Below are 22,709 nucleotides of genomic sequence, written 5' to 3'. Positions count from 1 at the left end.
AGCTCCGGAATGCGGGTATCCGTGATCCTATTTGTCGGCAACGGGGCTGGATCATCATCCTCGCTTTCAACTTGCCCAATGGCGACTTCCCTCAGCTCTATGAACGTTTGTCGCAGCAATGCATTATGAAAATTTGGGACCAATTTCAGCAATGAACCTAGCGGTACTTGTATTGGCGACATGAGGACCTCTTTCCAAATTGAATTCCAATCCTCCTCTTCTCTAATATCATCCTTATTTCTAGCTTTTCCTTCCTTTATTTTGAGGCCCACAGCCGATGGTCCTGATGACTTCACTGGTGGTGCGGATTGTGGCAACCGGGACACAGTCTTTTTTCGCACTTCTTCCTGAGCCGTCCAATCCGGAATCTTTACATCGGGTGTTGGAACCACATTTTTACCCAATCGCGTGATTAATGAAACCACTGGATCAGACTCCTCCAATCGTTCAATTTGAACCATAGCCACACTAGGTTGTTTCCCTACAATGCGTTCTTGCTTCTTCCGATCATATTCCATAGCTTCAGTACACTCGGATCGCCAGTGCCCATCCCCCAAACAGAAAAGGCATGTCTTGGGTCGATTAGGATCTCGGACACCTCTTCCGCGACGTCCTTGTCCTCCTTGACCCGGTCCTCCTGCTTGACCTTGCAAAGGCGCCTCTGATGTATGAGCATGTGTCATCGCCACAGCAGGCTCTTGCCCCTACCCTATCTGTGGTTGTTGCCATGTAGAAGAGTCTCCTCGACTCCGACGACCCCGGCCATTGAAATAACATTCCACTGTCTTATGAGTATTGGTCGTGCAAATCGCACACCACTTCTGATTCATTGCCCACTCCTGAGCAGCATGGCCTGGATTCCGACAATGGGTACACCATAGTTCCTTCAGACTTTTAGTCACCGCAGCCGATTCCGATGATCCGGATGAAACGCCTTTCCCGTGATGTTGGGATTTTTTCCGAGGTGTCTCTTCCGATTCTTTCCCCAAATTGCTGTTGCCTGAGTCTAAGGAATTTGACACTGCGGACTCCAAATCCGAACTATCACTGCCAATGTCTTGCAACTTCCGATGAGATTTCTTCCTGTCTTTTTTCTTTGATTTCTTTGGAGATTCCGTATCCTCTAAAGCTTCTCCTGCTACTACAGCCCTAGCAATTACATTATCTAGTGGAGTAGTTACCTTATCCACTGTTGCCATAGAAGTTCTGATATCCTTGTTAAGCCCCCACAAAAAATAATCATTCAGCACTTCGGCTGCCAGCCTTTATGCCTGAGGTATCCTCTACAAAAGCATCCAAAATTTTGCAGCATAATCCTCCACTCGCAATGACTTCTGCCACAATGTTCGAAGCTCTTCCAAATGTTGAGGGACGGTCATTTCCGTTCTAGACCTTCGTGGAAACGCTCTGGAGCCATCGACATACGTCTGAAAATGATCATCAGGGTATTCAGACAACCATTTCGCAGCTTTCCCCGAGAGTGTAGATTCAAACACTGATTGTTGATGGAGAGGAATCACCACCTCAGGATGATTCAATCCATAAGCTTTATTAATTGGCACAAATGTGCATAAGGGTCTCTCTCGAAAGACCTCAAAAACGACTATACTTAATCTGAGGATGAGCCATCACCCCTTGCCCAACTGTACCTCCTCCCAAAAAAACTGACGAGCACTAGGAGGTGGGGACAATGGCGGAGACACCCCCGGACTGCTTACCGGAGACAGTGGTGGAGTAACCTTTGTGGGTGAGGGTGAACGTACGACATGAGGACATGAGTGACTGCGTGGAGTAAGCCTCGCTCACCACAACCGCCTACCACGCACCGGGCTTGGTGATGGAGATACAAATTCCTCAATCTGCGGTGAAGAAAAAAAAAATTCATCCGAACCGCCTCTTCTCTGACGTCTTCCTACAATTGAAACCACAGGGTCAGGCGGACCCTGCGACCTAGTGCGCATGCATATTCATCGTAGGTTGTCTATCACGCATCATGGTCGCCAGATGTAATGGATATTGCCCACACAGGAGCAATAGGCATTACAGGAATGATTACCCGCAACTACATTATGTGAACATCAACACATAGAATGACGATAGAAGACAGTACACAGTACACAGGCATAGAACACCTCTTGCTTCATTCATATGTAATCCGGACACAGAGTTATAACAGCAGATGCCATGAATAACATAGAGATTGGTAAGTTACATTAAAAGACAGGTATGCCCCCCATATACAACCACTACTCCAGTGCAGATCGGGAATGGTGCACACACTCCCCCTGTCCCATGATATCCTGTGAAGAACTGCCGCCACGGCTGCGGCATACCGCATGACTCTTGATCCGCAATGCCCAGACCTCCGTAGGACCGGAGGACCGCATGTGCGACTCATGCCGTAACATTACTTTAAATTAAAGCCTCAAACTAATCACCATGCCATGCAACTACATATGCTCGGGGGGTTCACTATGTGTGAAACTACCATATCACGTGCGTTCAAGACATGTTTGTAAAACCCCTTATCTGTGAATTTTTCTAAGAATATAATGTACCCTTTTATTTAAAAAATCTGTAAGTTTTTTTCAAATTTGAAAAAATAATTCTCTGTTGTATATATATTTCTTTAAGTTTCAAGAACTCTAAATACCCTTCTGTTGAACTCACGTGATAGGTTACATTTTTATTAGGTGACCTCCCCGGGTACATATACACTCTAATGCTTAAAATATCATGATTCAAACTATCCTATTCGTATCGCTTTTCATCATTGCAATTTGATAAAGGATTATCCTTAATGTACCCAAATCAAAGATTTTTCCAAAAATATGTCAATCAAGATAAAATCAAATGAAGCTAATTAGAGTTGTATAATTGCACTTATCTGTGGTAATTGACTGCAAAGATCTACATTTCTAGAAAGAAAATTGTGCACCTCACTTGGATACCAAATTTTTAACTTCGATGATTCGTTCTTACTAAGAGCGTAACCATAGCTCTGATACCACTGCTACAAACGGATGCGCGATGGCCCTGCAAAATACTCATGATAACACAATACATACCAGAAAACGATAAATCAATATACCTGAATCATCGCACACGCACATAATCAACGACATACGCAAACGGAGAGAGATATAGAGCGGGAGAGAGTTAGAGAGCACGTGCAGGCGCACCTCCTAGAGCGGAGTGCTACGCCGGCATGGCGAGAGAGAAGAGGGGAGAGAAGAGAAGAAGTACATAGACACTGGGTGAAATCTCCCCCCGTGCAACAGTGACCATTTCCCTCTTGCACGTATTTAATTTATAGATTCTTGAATGGTCAAAGTGAGTACAAACTGGTTGGCCGATCATAAATGGCCAAAGCTCATAAAGAGCACTTGAATAATAAAATGTAGATAAAATATGATATCCTTTTGCAATAGCTTAGCTCGGTCAAGCCTTTTCCACCTGTTAAAGCTGCAATAAATAATAAGACATCAATTCCATAACACTCTATGGTGCTTTTCCAAATGTTAATGTAACCATAGGGGATGTAAAAGGTGAGAAACATTTCTTTGTTCAAGAGATGTCAAGCTATCCTCTAATCCTTGGACAACCAAACATCACCGCAGTGTGAATGGAGAAAAAAGATGAAAAACGAGTTGTTCAATTCTTAAACGCTTGCATTGACCATAAGAGACATCATGATAGCTGAAGGGATCATTCTCTACCAAAACCAAGCAAGGACTTTCGAGATCAAAGGGAGATGAGGGGTTTTGGCCAAGTACCACTGTAAAGAGGGAGTGCAAAGCAGGATCGTAATGGTATAGGAAGAAAAAGGTCTCTCTTGATCCAAAGGGAGACAAAGCTTTTTCTACAGGTGCTTTTTTTTATAGGTGCCCTAGTAGCAAAGGATGGATCAATATCTTTTACCATTCTTAGAGATTCAAAGAAAGGACAAAAAAATAAATAAATAGTGTACCAAAAACTTACAAAAACCATGATTTACTAGATGAAGATGAGTACATATCAGGTGTTTTTGAAGAGGTTTCTTTTGTAGATATAATGGGTGATCTCAACACTATAGCAAATTCTAGTTTTCAACATATAAATGACCTGGTAAAATTAGATTCTATGGACATGTATAGAATCATTGAGTCTTTCAAAGATGAAGATTGCTTCAATGCACCAAAAGATCTAGAAGTGCGAGTGGAGACAAAGTACAAGACTGTAGCAAAGAAGGTGAAACCAGTGGCATGAAGATTGCAATGAAAAGATGAAACAAGATTGTTTGCAACCTAGTCTCCGAGATCCAAAAAGAATTGGGCACAAGTTTACGCAAGAGTCATTGAAGATGTTAAAAGTTGGAAGAAATGGCTCCTTTGATAGAGGTTGAAAGAAATTTCTTTGAGCAGACACTCCTAAACATGGAAAATCTTTTTCATTTGAGCCGCACGAGATAGGGTGTGTGGATCCTTCTATAGTTGAACCAATGGTGATATTCATGATACCTCATGTGCCTTGAAATCTACAACCAATTTCAGTACCAAAAGCACTCTTGCCAAAGCTTATAGACTTACTCAATGAAAAGATAAAGATGGGGATTTTGTAGCCTTCATGTTCCCCCTACTCAAGAAGATGGTTCATAGTACCAAAGAAAAATGGAGCTCTACGCTTCATTCAAGACATGCAACATGTCAACAAAGTCACAATCAGGAATATGGATACAAGGCCAATTTTAGACGAGTTTGCAATAAGGGAAATATATTCTATGGGATATTTGTAAAGGTATGATCAGTTCTAGCTAGCAACGGAAAGCAGGGACTTGACTACCATGAGAATACCATTAGGTTTGGTAAGGATGTCCACCTTACCGTAGGGAGAAACCAACTCGGTTGCACACATGATTAATGGTATGAACAAATTCCTAGGTGACCTCATACCTCAAATTACAATGCCCTTTCTTGATGACGTGCCAATCAAAGGATGCAACTTAGCTAAAAAAGATGAGGATCTAGATTTGATGGGGTACTATAAATATGTGGCAAACCACATCAATGATTGTGACATAATTTTAACAAGGTTGGAAGAAGTGAACCTTATAGTATCTGACCAAAAGTCAATGTTTGGGGTTGAAGAAATATTGATAGTGGGACATGTTTGTAATCCTCATGGACGCCGAACTTGTCCAACTAAAGTGGATGAAATATAAAGGATAAAATAATTATGCATAAATATTATGAAGGTGAGAAGATTCCTAGTCACATGTGTCTTCTATCTCATATGGATATCAATTGCTAATGAAGAACCAAAGGTTTCAATGGAATGATGTGCATGTAAAAGCTATGAGAAAGTTGAAGCAATTGCAATTGCTATTGTCTTCACCAACTTTGAGGAAGATTGATTATGAGTGGAAGACTTGTGATTGTGACAGTGGACACTAGACCACTATCACAATCATTGTCACTCTCCTATTGCCCATAGAGCAATGGACACTAGTCCATTGTCGGATAGGCAATAGGACAAGACAATGACGAGAAACATAGGTATGTGGTGAGGTTTGGGGCCATAGAGTGCTTCAGAGTCCAAAATCAACTGACCTAAATTAGGTTTTTTATCTTATGTGCAATTTTTTTTGAGCGTGAGAAATGACATTTGAGCACATGAGAGTGTTGAGGATACTCTGCCATTCCAGGTAGTAAGTTTCATCGCATTTGGATTACTATAGCTACATGATATCAACATTTAGGCTTGCAGTAAACATGATGTTTATCTTAGGTATGATTTTGACAGAGTGTTAGAAATGACTTTTGAGCACATAGGCAAGTTGAGGATACACTGCACATGCTAGGCATTAAATTTTGTAATTTTTGAAGCACCATAACTATACAAATTTATCGGATCAAGCTTTCGATAAGAAGAGTGGTTTTTGGTGTCTGACACACACTTGAGACCGATTTGTTAGAGAGCTCACTAGACTTGGGTTTTCAAAGAGATTGGAGATCTCATGTAGCTTCCATGCACTTGTCATGTCAGCTACGTCCCACGGATTGACATTTTATGCCTGTGGTTCTTTCTTTTCTAGCATCAATATGGTCAGGCTTGGTAGTCGGTTGACATTTTGGCACCGTTCTTGCTGGGGAAGAGGCAACCCAGACTAGAGAAAAACCCAAAACGTTCACTAACATTTTCACTACTTCCTCTAGTTTTGGCTAGAGTAACACATTTTTTGTCTTTATCAGGGCTGAGAGGTGCTTGAGAGTAGAGATACTCGGTAAGTACCTCGTGAGGTTTAGTTTAGTAGGACGAATTAGGTGAAAAATCCTTGAGACTGACTAGTGGTCGGTAAGGGTGTCATGTAAGTAGAAAGTAAGAATTTGAGATTGAATGTTAAAGTTTTCACTTTCTAAACTCTTTTTTCATGTTCAACAAGAGTAGTAGGGTAAGTAGAAAACCATCGTGATCGCATCTTGTCTGAGGTGCATTGAGAAAACCACAAAAATAGTCATATTCTATCTTAGGTGCACCTAAGATAGACAAGGGGGTTTGGGACTGAAAGAGAAATTGAACTTGCAAGGTGGTAGACCAACTTGTTAGACCACCTCCATTGATTTTGGAAACATTTGGATCACTAAAACATTTGCTCAATCCCAAAATTGAAAAAAAACGCAGACTTCATAGAAAATCAACAAGGAAATGTCAAATCATGCTAAAACTTGAAACCATGGTGTGGATAAAATTCTATAACTTGTGGAAAAATCAATTTGTGAAGAAAAAAAAAATGTCAAATGGAAATTTTTTATCTAAGGCGCGCCGAAGATAGAAATCTCTCTAGAGAGGGTATTTTGCCAAAACTTCAACTCACAGGATCTACTTAGACCATAATATAGCTCCTAAGCAAGTTTTATCAGATTTGGAGTTGTGCAAGGGTAAAAACAATAAATTAGAAACCCAGACTATGGGATAAAAAAGGGTGACAAAAAACTAATAAATTGTCCAAACTTTGTGAAACTCATTGAATAAGCTTGAAATCACATAAAAGAACCTAAACAAGTCACATTGGTCAAAAATATGTTGAAAAAGGGAAATTTTATCTTAGGCGTACCGAAGATAAAATTTTCACCAGAAGGATAATTTTCTTGATTTGATACCAGGATTACATATAAAAACCAAAGAAAATCACCTTGGAACAAAATCACTTAAAATAGTGAAAATTTATCTTATGCGTGCCGAAGATAAAAATTTCAGTAGAAAGTTGATTTTTTTATTTTGACACTAGGGTTAGCTTTGTCTTATCATAAGAACCTTATTCAAGTTGTCAAAGTTCAAGATTTGAAGAATTTATCTTAAGCACGTGCATAGTACAGGGCATCAGACCCTTGACTATCAACTTGTCATTTAAATATGTTCATCTTTTAAAATCAATTTTGGCCCTTTTATGGAACAATGGCTTTGTCACAATGAGCACGACTCTCAAAATTTTCAATTGTTTTGGCTTCATACCTTTGTTTTCGATGAAGGATTTAAATATTTTTAGAAGTTGCTACCATATTAAGAATCACGCTCAGTCCAAAAAAGGACTTGTGACTCTATAACCTTACAAGAATTCACAAGAGATAATTGTATGCGATGATGGGATACACTCCCTAGGGATTTACCTAGTTAAAGTGCCAAAGTTAGAAGAGGTTTACTGTATACAATTAGGCACATTGGGCTTTTTTATTTTTTCGACGGGTCCACTGGGAAAACCCGTAAGCCCGCGAACGACTAAAGCAAAAACCTAGAAGGCCTATTGGCTAAATTGGTTTTTGTAGGTCACCATCAAGATCACGTCTTTTTAGTGTGTAATTACTTGCATTTTGAACGTGATCATGAGATCGTGATCACATCAGTGAAATCCCTCGTTGCAAAAAAGATGTTTAATTTGAAGCATTGAGATAATAAGACAAATGTACTTGTCTGATTCTTTTAGGGTAAAATCTACTAAAGGTATATCACAACAAAGATATTGTAGAATTGGGATATCAAAAGTACATGACAAATCCTCATGTGAGATAATTACTAAGTTTGCATATTAGGGGATAACTAATGTAAATGGGAATGGAGAAGATGGTGTCATCAAAACTACTTCATGCAAGGTGTAGTGGGGGTAGTCCGCTTGAAGGAGTAGAAGAGGCTGGAGCTTACCAAGGATTAAAGTTTTTGAGTAAAAAAAACTTGGGTGTTGTATCTCACTGTTGAAGTCGAGACCTTCGCAACTTTCGCAAGAGAAATTTCCTGTACATGGCATGGTGTGGTTGATCCACATGGAGTGTCTGCAAAAGCATATCTTTAATGGAGCCTTTCTCCCAGATAACTGCCCGTAAGTGTTTTCCAAAGGAAGACTATTGAGCCTCCCATTGCTTCCTTGTTTTCTTTGCTGATGCTACATAATCTTTTCATTGTCTATGTTGCTCCTTCTCAACAATAGATTGGAGCCTTTTCTTCTCCTTCTCTGGTTTGTGCTCTTTCTTGACCTTCTCAATCTCCTCTTTCTTTGCAGTGTTTGCCTCCATCCTCTCCACATATTGGGCTAATGTGAGAACGAGGATATTGGTATAGTCCACAAATACTTCTTGTGGTGGTCGGCACACACAAACTTGTGTCATTGGAACATATAGTAGATTAATGGTCCTTGCTTTTTCATTTTCTTCTTGACATGTCACAAGTGTTGAAGATGAAGATGGATTCACATTTTCATCTCCAAATCTACACACAGGTGTTGTCCTTGAGGAAATATTCATGCATTAATCCACAAACCTGCTCGTAGATCCTTGAGGATACATTCATGGTTTCAACCCCAAGCTTGCTCATGGGTCTTGTGCTTGAATTTGGGATCATGTTTTCACTCTTTAATTTGTTCATAGATCTTGTGCCCGAAGATGGGTTTATGGTTTCATTCCCTACTCTATTGTTTATCAAATCAATGCCTCCATTCTCTAATATTCTTACTTCTATTGTAATGTTGACATTCCTAATGAATTGTAGTTGTTGTAGCAATTTTGGTAAAATGTTGCTATATGCAAAGCTGTTGGTGTCATTCTTAACCTCTTGCTAGAGATCTACCATTGATGTTAAAATCTGAGCTCCCTCATCTTCCATAACCGATTTTGGTGGAGTATTTGGTACTTGAGATATGTCTTCATCACTGTATTTGGTTGCGTCCTTGTTATCCATGTTTTCTAGAGAGACAACTGCATTAATAGAATCATCTGCTTCCTCAACAATAGTGGTATGATTGGAGGGCATACCATCAAATTTCACTACATCTGGATTGTGTGGCCATATTCTAGTTTCTTTAAATCCGGATTTAATGTTGGCTTATGTTAAAGATGACTTCAAAGCTTTTGGTGCAATGGAGGCTAGTTCACTCTTACTGATATGATAATGTGTTGTTCTTTGCTGCCATATGCCCCTTTCTTTGCAGAAGTGTACCTTTAGAGATTTGGACAGATACATCCAAAGGTTGGAGCTTGTGAGATGTGAGTACAGGCAAAGTTACAATGTCGATTCCAGCATCACAATCACTTGCAACCAACTCTAGCAAGACATGGCTACAATGCCCATATAATATCAATAGATTTCTATTTTCAAATCCCATCTCTTGCATGACTGCAATTTTGAAGTGAATCGGCGAGGCTCAGAAAATTTCTCCCATCATCCATGCTTTTCTTTGCATTGCCATGGCTTCTCCTAATTCACAATCTTCAATGTAATTGTCCTTCACTTTATTGCCTTTGAAGATGTGGTACGATGGGATTGTTTGACCCGATGCATTCATGCAACAAAGAACAATCATCCACTCTTTAGAATCACATTTAATTCCGTAAAGAACCTTGGTTTCTTTTTGTGCAAGGATTCTCATGCCTTTAACATGCGAGCCTTGAAAGCCCATCTCATCTGCATTCCATATGTTTTGAAGGTGGATATTTGTTATCTGCATACAATTTTACCAAATTTTCATGTAGAGATTTTGCTATTTTTGGTTGGAATCTCATAGCCCTTTGATTGTTCAAGACCTTGTAGAACTCTGAACACCAATCATGGATGATGCTTTTGGAAACTGTCCCACCAGCTTTTGCCTCGAATTTTGTTTGTGAAATGTGTGTGTCTAGTATAACACATTTCTGCAACCTTGAGCTTGACATCTACAATAGACACCCCATGCTATGAATCACACTTGAGAAATATCCATTGGAGTAAAGTGTTTTCTTCATTCATTGTTAGCATGGTCATAGGTCCTCGTCTCCTTTTTCATGTTGTTCTACCCTCTTCCTAGTTTGAAATTGTAGATTTGCTGATGCCAAATTAGATTGAACATTTTGGTAGAGAGAGCCCCTCTTCTTGAGTTATGAGTACCTTGGCCATGTCCTCTCATGTCCATGGTAGAGTAGTATGCCTTGCTTTCACGATGGATTTTTTGACTTTGTCTTCATTGAGGTTTGAAAGCCGATGAATTGGTGCAAGTGTCTTTTAAGTCCCTTGTTTAGGTAATGGAACCTTTTCTTGAAGTTCAAGGGGTGGTCTTCCTCTTGTGGATGTTCGCTTGCTCCTTCGTCCTTTGTTTTTGTGACTTGCACAAGAGGAAGGTGAGATGGTTGTGCATTGACCTGAGGATGTGTATCTGCCTCTGTTGTTTCTGCTCGATCTTGCTCTAGTTTTTTCCATGATCTGCAAATAAGTGCATACTCAATGGCTTATACGAGAACTAGGTTTACATGACCTTAATGCAGTGACATAGCCAGAACTTGTTCACTTTTTAAATCAGATCATTCACATGATGGAAATACACATGTATCTTTAGAAAGAGGGTGATAAACATAATGAGAAGCATGAGCTTGCTTACTGAACAAAGATTGATCAGATGATTAAAAATACATGTGAATGAGAACAAATAGGGTAATACTTAGAAACTATTCTTTTGAACACGAGGTGAGGTTCTTCAAGTCTGGTCGAGAACTTTTTGAAAATGGCAGATTTTGTGGCTTCATGACTGACTGATTCTTCCTTTCTATTGTAACTTGTGGGTTCACTTTTGGTGTTGTGATAGGTGCTTGGTGTTTAGGATGTGTACATAGGAAAGAAGGCTTCACATGTGCCTTGCCACAATGAAAAACTCATCCTACATGGAGATGGGCAATAATATCAATACATAGGTAATCTACAAGTTGTGGATGCCTTTGAATCAAGCAGCACTAACACTCACAAGGAGCAACTGAGGCCATGCAAGGTGGATAGCTTTCTTCTTGGGTGTCGTATGTTTAATTCTATTTTCAAAATTGTGTTTGTAGCTCGCAACATATCTAAGTTGATGTTGTTCTTGAATCAATAAATGACTTGCATGATCAACACTATCGGTTACCAGTTAAAGGTTGTGGCAGTTGAGGGGAGTGGGTCGGCTAGTAAGAATGTAGTTAGTTTGGTCCCTTCTTGAAAAGCATTATGTAGGTAAAGGTTTACTGAGGTATTGGGATAGGTAAGTGAAAGTGGGTTGTGGAATATGTGGCTGGCTTCAACTTTGTCTGCAACAGAAACTAGTGACAAGTGCTACTTCAGGGTAGAATGGATTGTGCACCAAGAGGGATACATGGTGAGGAGAGAGTCGTCTACTTGTCTTTATTTTTGAGCTTGGAAAGTTGAATTTTTGTGGGAGATTTTGAAACTACCACTACGCATGGTATTAATTCAATGTGGTTTCCATGATGGTTAAGGATGTGTGTAATAAATGCACGGTTTATGTTGAATTCTGTGATAGGGATTGCCAATGTTGAGGAATGTGCTACTTGTTTTTGTGAAGGACTCTCACATTTTTCTAGGAGATGGAGCGTCAATTTTGGAAGGCGAGAGAGTCACTTAATCATATGCGTGTACTGTGGAAAATGTGCACTAAAATTGGAGAGCTTTTGTATGAAGTTTGGATGCATTCCACTTTTTTGCTAACTCTTTGTCGAACCATTTAAAAAAAAAAAAAGTGGATCCCATCCCATAATTGGCCCCTTTACACTGAGCACCAAAGATCATTATATCTGTTTGTTAACCATCCTTAAGGACACTATACTTTTGAGTATAATAGGATCAAAAGACCTGCTAGGAGAGGGCTTCCAAGTACCCCCCTCCCCAATTAATCCTCTTCCCCCAAGGCAACGCCACCAAACATGTGAAAACACTCCAAGGTGCCCATGAAACCCCTGCCCCTGTAGGCGGCTCTTGTGGGCATCCTTGCTCCAAGCCCCTTGGAAGCTAAGCATAGAGGTGCCATGGTGGTCATAGGTGGTAGCGCAAACCCTGAAAAGAGTCAAACATCATAACTTGAATCTATGCAATGTGGTTTTTTCCCCAAACTCACAATGTTTTGAGTCTTTGTTTTTCAAAACTCACAATGGTTTGAATCTATCACATTGATTTTATAAAGCAATTTAATATGTTTGTAGTATGCTTTGTTGCCATAGGAAGTTTGTGATTATTTTCGTTTGAAAATCAAAATGTTATACTTTATGAGTAAAATGTATGTATATGGTTTCTTGAATATGAAATTTCTTTTATGACTCTAAAATGCTCAAAGCAAAGGTCATTAATGGATTTTAAAAACCCTCTAAAACAATGCACACAGCCGTGCACTATTTAGAGAGAATTCTTGGGGTGCCTAAGAAGAGATGATCTTAGAGAGATGGATATGGTTTCTTGAGTATGATATTCCCTTCTATACTATATATAATGGAGCTTAAAAATTTTGAGCAAGGAGAAGGCATCCACTTGTGACACTCTGCTGCATTTCAAAGGAAACCTTGAGAAGACTTAAATGAGTCCTAGAAATCTAAAGTATAAAATTTAGTACTTTGTCTATATTTATGATATTTTTAGTTCTTGGGAAGGCCATGGAATTTCACGACAACCACTAACTACTTTTTCTTTCCCAAGCCATTTGAAGGGTGGGTTTACTTTGCATTTTGAAGGCCATAAAGAAATTCCCTCCATGTGTCATCTAAGGGTATGGTCATGCAAAGCTTAGTTTCCCGTTACACCACCCGGAAATTTTTGATAGAGTGTAGCTTTTCACTAGCTTACTATGCCTAAAAGAGCATAATTTTCAAACTACGTCAATTTCTTGATGATCAGTCCTCTTTCTCTCTTTCTATTGTTTGTGTCTCACTGTCCCTCACTATCTGCTGCTACCCGTGACATTTTGGATTGTTGTGGTTGTCTTCGTTAAAACTCGCAAGGCTTATAGACAACTAAGGTTTGCATGGCCATGCCCTAATGAACCTCCCTTTGTAGAATTGCACAGACCTTTCATGCCATAAATTATCTCTCTCCATACTTAATGCTCAAATCTCAATAGCAGCATGCACGTAGATCCATGTTTTATCAACCAAACTTTTTTGATAGCGTGTAGCTTTTCACAAGCTTACTATGCCTAAAAGAGCATAATTTTCAAACTACGCCGATCTCTTGCCAATCATTCCTCTTTATCTCTTTCTATTGTTTGCATCTCACTCTCCCTCACTACTTGCTACTACCCTTGATGTTTTGGATTTCCATGCATGCCTTAGTTAAAAATGTCAAGGCTCATAGACAACTAAGGTTTGCTTGTCCATGCCTAATGAACCTTCCTTTGTAGGATTGCATAGACCTTCCATGCCGTAAATGATCTCTCTCTAGCCTTAATGCTCAAAGCTCAATAGTTGCATGCATGTATCCGTGTTTTGTTTGTATGTGCGCGCGCGCGCGCGCGTGTGTGTGTGTGTGTGTGTGTGTGTGTGTGTGTGTGTGTGTGTGAGAGAGAGAGAGAGAGAGAGAGAGAGAGAGAGAGAGAGAGAGAGAGAGAGAGAATTGACGTGCCATTCATTGAGGTGTTGGAGTGTTGTAAAAATGCCTTCCACATTTGCATTGCAACGAGCTCAATGATTCAACAACAGGTGTACAATAATTTTTTGTGGATGTCCTGCACGCACTGTGTGTGTGTGTGTGTGTGTGTGTGTGTGTGTGTGTGTGTGTGTGAGAGAGAGAGAGAGAGAGAGAGAGAGAGAGAGAGAGAGAGAGAGAGAGAATTGACGTGCCATTCATTGAGGTGTTGGAGTGTTGTAAAAATGCCTTCCACATTTGCATTGCAATGAGCTCAATGATTCAACAACAGGTGTACAATAATTTTTTGTGGATGTCCTGCATGCACTGTGTGTGTGAGTGTGTGTGTGTGTGTGTGTGTGTGTGTGTGTGTGTGTGTGTGTGTGTGTGAGAGAGAGAGAGAGAGAGAGAGAGAGAGACAATGCAACATTATTGATTGCAAGATTTTGTGTGTGTTGAGAAACAAAAAATGGTCCATGTAATTCATCTTGTGTGTGTGTGTGTGTGTGAGAGAGAGAGAGAGAGAGGGGGGGGGCTCTCACATCATCACGAGAGAGAGGGGAGGGAGAATAAGCATTAGTCTTACAATCAACAATCAACAAGGCGACAATCAATAGAATCCACAATCGAGAATCAGGAATCAATAGCAACATCTACAAAATTGAGAATTGACGTAATGGGAAAATTTTGATTCGATGAATCCAAGGTAGAAGGCGTGCAATCCCAAGGCAAGAGTGGACCTCAAGAGATAGAAAAGGAGGACGACAGGAGGCAACTTTGGAAAATCTTGTCTATTTTTGAAGATCTTTATGCTAGATTTCTTGCTTTTGCCTTGGGTTGAGTCAAAATTCAAAGGTGAATCACAAAAGTCATAGGTGGGATTGCACTAAGCTTAGGTTTTTGCAAGCGCTTAAACGAAACTTAGAATTTTTGAGGCAAATCTCAAAAATTTGTAGGGGGGGTTACACTAAATCGAGGTGAGGCACAATAGTTTCTCCCAAAAACTCAGAAACTTACATATGAGAAATTTTAGGGGCAACTTTATTATATTTGAAGGCTATTACACTCAATTTCTCTACTTTGTAGGTTTTCTCACCTTCAAATCTAGAATTTAGGAATAAATTTCAAAATATATAGGTGGGAATACACTAAAGCAAGGACTTTTCTATCACTCAACTATACTATGTTTTTTCCAAAAACTTTACAGACAAATTTACTATATTTTAAGGCTATTGCACTAAACTTCTCTGTAGATTCTCTAAACTTTGATTTAGGTTCTTTGAACTTTGGAGATATTCTCCCCTTGAATTTAAAATTTAAAGTTCTGATGTTAAGTTGTTAGCCTTTATGCATCCATGTCTTTTTTGGAGCTTGGGGATGTTGTATATTTTATGTTTCTAATTCATCAAAACTCAGTTTGACAAGCGATAAGTGAGTGCTGGTAAAAACAACGTTTAAAAAAAAAATTAGAGGTAAATCTCAAAATTTGTAGGTGGGGTTATACTAAACCTAGGTTTTTCCTTCCAGTTGTTGTGGATGTCCTAACCTTCAAATTAAATCTAACAAGTGAGTGGCCCATCCTATGGATGGAGGGAGAGAGAGAGAGACCCTTTTCTTTGCACCCAATCCACTCTCTTTCTTGCTTTGTCTTGGTCTCCAACTCTCATCCCCTCCAAGCCCTTTCCTTCTGTCACGTGGCAGGGGCCTCCAAGGTGTATTAGATATAGTCAAGGAAATATGTAGGTGGGATTACACTAAACCTAGGTTTTTCTTGAGCACTTGTGTAGACAATAGTTTTTTTCTACTATTCAATAGTCCATTATATATACTCTCTATAATGAAGATTGAAAAATTAGAGGAAGGTGAGAGTCTACACATGTCCATTGTGTTAACCTCTCACTCTCTCACACTTGACATCGTGTTGACCTCTCTCTCTCTCTCACACACACACACACACATACACTACCACTAGCAACTAGACAAAGAAAGAGAAATAATGAGGTGGGTCACCAGGACTAGAACAAAGACCTTGACTAGGCTAGCTATTGGTGATCACGTATATGTATGATAGGCCAAGTGATGGTGCTACGACATTTAGCAGTAGTAACTTGGTTGTGAAGTAGAGCTGAACTGGAGAGAGGCACTGCTTTCCAATGGGGAGTGCTTGGTAGTAGCAAATGGGTGCTCAAGGAAAAAGGTGTACATGGGTTTGCTCAAGCCACTGAATGTTTGGGCTGATAGCGAGAGGGAAAAGAGCTGATGTCTTAGGTCAAGAACCATCAAGCTGAACCTTGAGTCAAAATGTAGTATCTAACACTTATGCATAGCAATTCCAATCTATCAACAAGTTCTTCAAATTTTCACTAAAAATCAATGTTTATGTAGTGTATACCAGATTCAAGAAACCATTTTTCTCAAACTTGGTTTTTTGTAATTGTGCAACGGCCAATTTTCCAAAAATTTGCCAGTAGATATAAACACCACCAATATATGTTTCCTGTGTATGACTACAATTCCAATACTTCAAAATAATCAATTGAATCTACACATATTATGAGCTGAGGCCCCAAAAAAATCTCATATATATGCCTAGAAAAGTCTAAACATCTATTTACTGTTATACAAAACCTCATCTAAGGTTTCGAGGAATAATGTTTATATACATACCATGTTTTCATAACATTTAGTCATTAATAAATTATGCTCAAAGGTTTACAACATACAATTGTAAGGAGCATGATCAGCTTGAGGAAATAACACATCATTAATAAACAATTATTAAGAAGCCAAAATTTTCTTAGTAGGTGCCAATGCACCTACCAGTGTGGTATTCTCCAATTTTAAAGTATATCCAAAGTTTGAATTCTCCTTGTGTAGCTTTGTGGGTATCTCAATAACCACCAATGCCTGTAATTTGTTCAAAAGCTAAACCACCAGGTTCCATCTTGGTTGTATAGCTATTCTCATTGAGCATTCGGATCATTTTTGTCCAGAATCCCTTCATGCAAGAAATTTTCCCACCTTGTGCGTGTGTGTGTGTGCACGTGCGTATACGCATGATAGTGAGATATCAAAATACCCCATTGTAAGTGTGTGTATGTGTGTGTGTGCACACGTGCGCGCATCCGATAGAGAGAAAGACATATACAAAAACTACATTGTATGTGTCTGTGAGACAGGGATTGAGGAGAAAAGGGGATAGCAATCTAGTTTGAGAGACCCATGGGTGGGTTGAGCAGAGATGAGCGACCCATGTCGATCGATATGCGGTGACGCAAGTCCAAAGTTGTGAGGATAGCACCGACATAGAGGGATGTTGTATGTAGTAAGCTAAAACAATGGGTAAGCAAGACACTCATAATACCGACTAAGGTTGAGTATAACTAGTATCCAAAAAATCATATGATATCACTGGTAGGAGAGAGTGGTGAGAGAGAAAGTAGGTAGAACAACCTTTTGAAAGTGGGTAATGGTAGGTGCTACAACATTGCAAGTTCCAGCTTTGAAACTATGAGTTCCACCCATCAATTTCTATAAGAGGTTTATCAAATTCCTCAACTGCCAAAATGTATGATACCTTGGTGATATAAAGTAGACCTCCACTAACAAAATCTTCATAAAGGATTACGAGCCTGCATTCATGTGTGTGTATATCCTCAGGTAATTACGAACAAGCAAGTGGGGACACGGTTAAAACCTTGACGAGAGAGCATGGTCATCAAATAATTGTGAGAGATAGTGGCCACTAAATGATAATCTGGCTACTATTTTGGAAAGTGTGTGTGTGTGTATGACATGAATTTAGTGCACGTTCATAACATGTGTATTTGTACAAGTATATCATGTTTTATACGCAATTAAAGAGGTATCAAGAGCATATTTTGGGACAAATAGAATGCATGTGATCCCTACTGTCCAACAATGTGTCAAGGAGTAGATAATGAGAGAGACATTTGTCACCTGTGTCATAAGAGCCACTAGCGGAAAGTATGAACATGGAACAAGAACGGCAAAGGCTATGGCATATCAATCCTTCTCATGGTTACTCGCAATGACAATACATGATTGGGATTCCGAACACGAATTTGGAATGAGAAAAAAATCTCTCATCTACTAAGGTTAAAACCAAAGTCACGTTTAAGAATGTGTGTGTGTGTGTGTGTGTGTGTGTGTGTGTGTGTGTGTGTGAGAGAGAGAGAGAGAGAGAGAGAGAGAGAGAGAGAGAGAGAGAGAGACTTCCCTTCGTAACCTAGTAGCCCTTCAAAAGTGACCACAAAGCGTAGCACCATATTGTATGTGTATGTGTGTGTGCGTGTGTGTGTGTGGTTGTTTTACCACAAATAAGAAGACATAATTGATCTTTTTACATTCAAAAGACAGCTGGCTCAAGAGAGAAGGAAGGATAAGTACAAAAATAACTCTGTCTCAGAATCATCTTTGTAAAATGTTTATATGAATGAAGTTTCATTCCAGTATACAGATATTAGAAGTACTTCCCTTGTCAAAAGTGTCTGTGTGTAATCATGTAAGGACAATTGCTTAAAGCCAAATAAACCCTCCAAAGATAAGATAGAGTCCTACCTGCATCCATCCAAACAAGAAAACAGATATGTTAACCTTGAATGTGTTTTACAGAAATCAAGTGGACTATACTAGTTGTTATCCATGTCCATCCTTAACAAGTCTTTTAAAAAAACTTCAAGCCTTAGTCCAAAGTATTTATTTTATCACCCAAAGTGTAAGGTGTTTTAGAAGGTCATAAGACCTTTAGAACTAGCTCCATTGATGAAACTTCATATTCACTTTGCTATAAAGCAAAATCAATATAAATGATATTTCTTTTAAGAATAATCAACAAGTTTTTTAGTATTTCCAGATAAAGTATAACCCTAATTAGGGTTCCATGTCCTTTTTCCTTCCTCAAATGTTACTTACCTTCATTCTCCTATGAGTAAACTTATTAGCAGATATCTTTAGATATAAACATAATGTCTAGCTAGACCAAGTGTAAAAAAATAAGTGTGTTTTTTCAAAAAGGTATAGTTAGTATACCACAAGCCAATCGGCTAACCCCCAATCCATGTATAATATTGCACCACAGCAAGTAGTAGCGGCCTTACTATATAGACTTAGCCAACCCATATGATGCATTATACATGTTTTAAACATCAAGGAATGTTTAATCCTCAAAAGTGCTATATTTTTCCATGGCCCACCACACGATGGTTTTAATTTCAACAAGTTGTACGGCTGATTATTCCCTCAAAAAAAAAAAAAAAGATTTTTGCTTAAGTGCCATTATCAAGAGTAAAAGACAGTGAATATTAGGTACGAAAAACCCCTTTCTCCAACCAAAAGGAAAAAAAATTAATGTCCCTGCAGTTAAGTAATGACCAGTTTCGAAAAACCCCGGTAATTGTACCATAGTAATGCTCCCAATAAAAACCATATTTACCATGTAATGCCAGTCAAAGCTGACCACTGTAGTGGTCCTTACCAAGTTGTAGCACGAGGAACAGTGCCCACCAAACAGAAGTTCAATCACTTATATCAAACCATGCTAAGTATAGTCCTCCTGACTATTTAAGTATATTAGTGAATATTGGGTATGAAAAAACCGTGAATAATGGGTATGAAAACCCCCCCTTTTTTTCCAATTTTTTTTTTAATGTACCTACAATTAAATAATCCCAGTTTCAAAGAAACCAATAATAGTACCATAGTAATGCTCCCATATGAAACCATCTTTACCATGTAATGGCAGTTAAAGACGATCATTGTAGTGGTCCTTACCATGTTGTAGAACGAGAAACAAAGCCCACCAAATAGAGGGTCTAATCACTTATATCATGTCATGCTAAATATAGTCATTTCCACTATTTAAGTACACCATTTGCTAAGTACACGCATTTTTATGAAACACCACTTTAACATTTAATCAAAAAATGATAATAACGAGATTATTGATGTTAAGCTTAGTGACCAACCTGCGTTGGCTCAGTTATATAAGCTCCATGCTTGGTGCAATAGAGATGAAAAAACACACAGTTCTTACTCTTGACGCAAGTAAAACACACGCAACGCTAAGTGAGGGACAGAATGTGCCCTCACCTCTTTAAATAGAACAAGGACAGCTGCCCTCACTCATGGCTAATCGTCTCTAGCATATCCTGAGTAGATCGAGCTCCCCGTGGGGAAATGTGGAAGAGTAGTCGCCCTAGTAATGCACAGTAGGTTAAACCCTAAGAGTCTCACGGGATAGTAAAATATTGTAACAAGTACTTTTTTCACGTATTATAACCATCATACCCTTCTAAGGGTGGTATCCCATATTTCAAGGGTAGTAGGTCCCCTTAAATAGAACTAAGAGTATCAGCAAGCAAAATACTCCTTAATCTGATGTTTTAAAAAAAGGTAACCAGCAAGTGGTAAAACGTGTGTGTGTGTGTACCAGCTAGTGTAAACTAAGTTTTGAAAAAAATATAACCAACAGGTTGTGAAATGTGTGTGTGTGTGTGTGTGTGTGTGTGTGTGTGTACCCGCCTTGTCCCAGGCACCATACACAATGGTCAATAGTAGGCCCATTGTTAATGGGCCTACTACCTAAGTAAAGAGATGAGACTGTCAAGGTTAAAATCTAACTCAGGCCACTCATGTCAAGTAAGTGATAGTAGAATTTTATCAATAATGTCATATCTACTGAAGCCATTAAGGAAGTACTTTTTAATAAGTATCTTATTATCTTCCCAAGCAAGGAGGTAGTTGGAAGAGGAGTAGACAATTAGATATAGTAAGTTGATACAAGTGCTAAGAGTTTCTTTGTGTGGTCTATTACTATTCCACACAAGATCTCTCTTCCATATAAGTTTTTGGTCATACCCTCCAACGTATGGTATATGAAGCAAAATAAAGAAGTTAAGGAATTGTAGTGAAGTGCAAAAAAATCCATCGGGTGTTGTGAACCCATGTATAGAAGCTGGTTATATTTTCAAGCAGCTAGGTTCTATATGATGGATCTCCTCAAAAAAGATTCTGTTGTTGATGCTCGGTAAGTCATCCATATATCGGTAAGTGTGTCTAAACAGTAAAAGCTTAGTACTATTATCTCCGATAGTCTTGAGAAACCACTTGTATTTGAAGAAAGCAAGGAATATATTACACATAAGCGGGGAGCAAGAAAATTCCATGGGGATGCCAAGGCTTTGGTTAAAACATTGTCCTCCAAAGATAATGGTACATTTTTCAAGTAATCAACATATATAGAGGCATAACTTCTCTTCATTGAAGTGTAAGGGATGTGAAGAGTTTGTCTTTTTAATCCATCTAGGTTTTTTTGAAAGAGATATGTAGAAACAACCTTTTTTACTAGCACTAACAAAAGCTAGTTTGATAACCTGTGATAGTACATCATAAAGCCCAAGATCTCCTTCTAAAGGAATATTCTCATAACATTGAGTAATATTTGCAAAGAAAAGATGAAAGATGTGTTTAAGTAGGTTAAGAGAAACCTCAGTAGAGTTTTTTGTTATCCAAAAGGGGTTGTATTGTACTTATAGAAATTTATGGCAGATTTTTTGTTTAGATGCACAGATAAGTTCAAATTCTGGTAATATAAGGTCAAGACAAAGAGTGATATCTTTGGTGATATCCATGAAGATGCCATTTGATGCATCTGATATCCATCTGAATTTATGTCTATGAAACTTATAGGTAGAAACAAGTACTGGTAGTTTAGTATCCTAAAGAGAATATCCCAAATTTTCTAAGTGTTTTGAGATGTTATTGGTAACTGTTTGTAGAGAAGTATTGATTCTTGTGAACTACTTACCGGATACTCAAGAATGAGTAGCATTCCAGGTTAGGTTTTTACAAATAAGAGTGGGACAATTAGAGCTTTTATCTAGACCAACAATAAACCATATCTTTGATATTTTTGAAACTCATATGCGAGTTGTGGTGATAGTCAAGAGTTATCTGTAGATAACCATTTCCTAGGAATTTTGTGAGATCTTTTGAAAGAAGCATTCTTCCATTACTCTGGTTAAGTCTAGTAGGACTGTCTTCTTCAATAGAAGAGAGCTGACAAGGTCAATTAAGCAGCTAAGTAAAGCTGATAGATCAAGATAAGGGTTTTTTGGAAAGTTAGGTATGTGGTTATGCCCTTTAGCAAATATTTTTTGGACTTTGTTATTTCCAATGATGGTAAGATCACAAGTACAAACATGCATACCATAAGTATCAAAGTCTTTACAAAATGTGATAAAATAATTATTGTCAAAGAAAATCATTTCTGTAGGCCAAAATTTTTAACTGGTTTTTGATATTTCCATCCGATAAGTACATTGTCTAGTAGTTCGTCTCCTATTCCTCCAATGGTGCCAACTCAAGTCAAATCAGCAAGAAGAATTCATGATAAAGGATTTAGGACATGGTTAGATCTTTGGGATCATGATCTCCACAACTGGTATACAGTAGACAATCTACTTATAAAAGCTGCTCTTCAGCCCTGGGAGCTTCAACTGATCGAAAGAAGGATTTCAATGTTTCCCAAGGAGCTGTTATGGATAATTCAGGTATATAGCACACCCCCCCCCCCCCCCCCCCCCCCCCCCCCCCCCCCCCCCCACCCCTCCCTCCTCTCCCAATGATGTGAAGTGGAGAGGAGGAGCTTCTCACGTCATAGTTCAAATCTTCATCTTCAAAAAAAACATTAGAGGCCTTTTTAACAATGTGTAAACCGACCGAGGAAAAATCCACAGGCGACGTAAAACCAGAACAACAACAACTGAAGAGAAAGACTAGCGTACCTTGTGATATTTCTTTCATATTCTTAAAGACTT

Source organism: Adiantum capillus-veneris, chromosome 8 (assembly GCF_014529385.1).
Source record: "Adiantum capillus-veneris isolate H3 chromosome 8, ASM1452938v2, whole genome shotgun sequence".
NCBI classification, from domain to species: Eukaryota; Viridiplantae; Streptophyta; class Polypodiopsida; order Polypodiales; family Pteridaceae; genus Adiantum; species Adiantum capillus-veneris.
The sequence above is the reverse complement of the archived record's forward strand: the minus strand, read 5'-3'. Positions refer to the sequence as shown.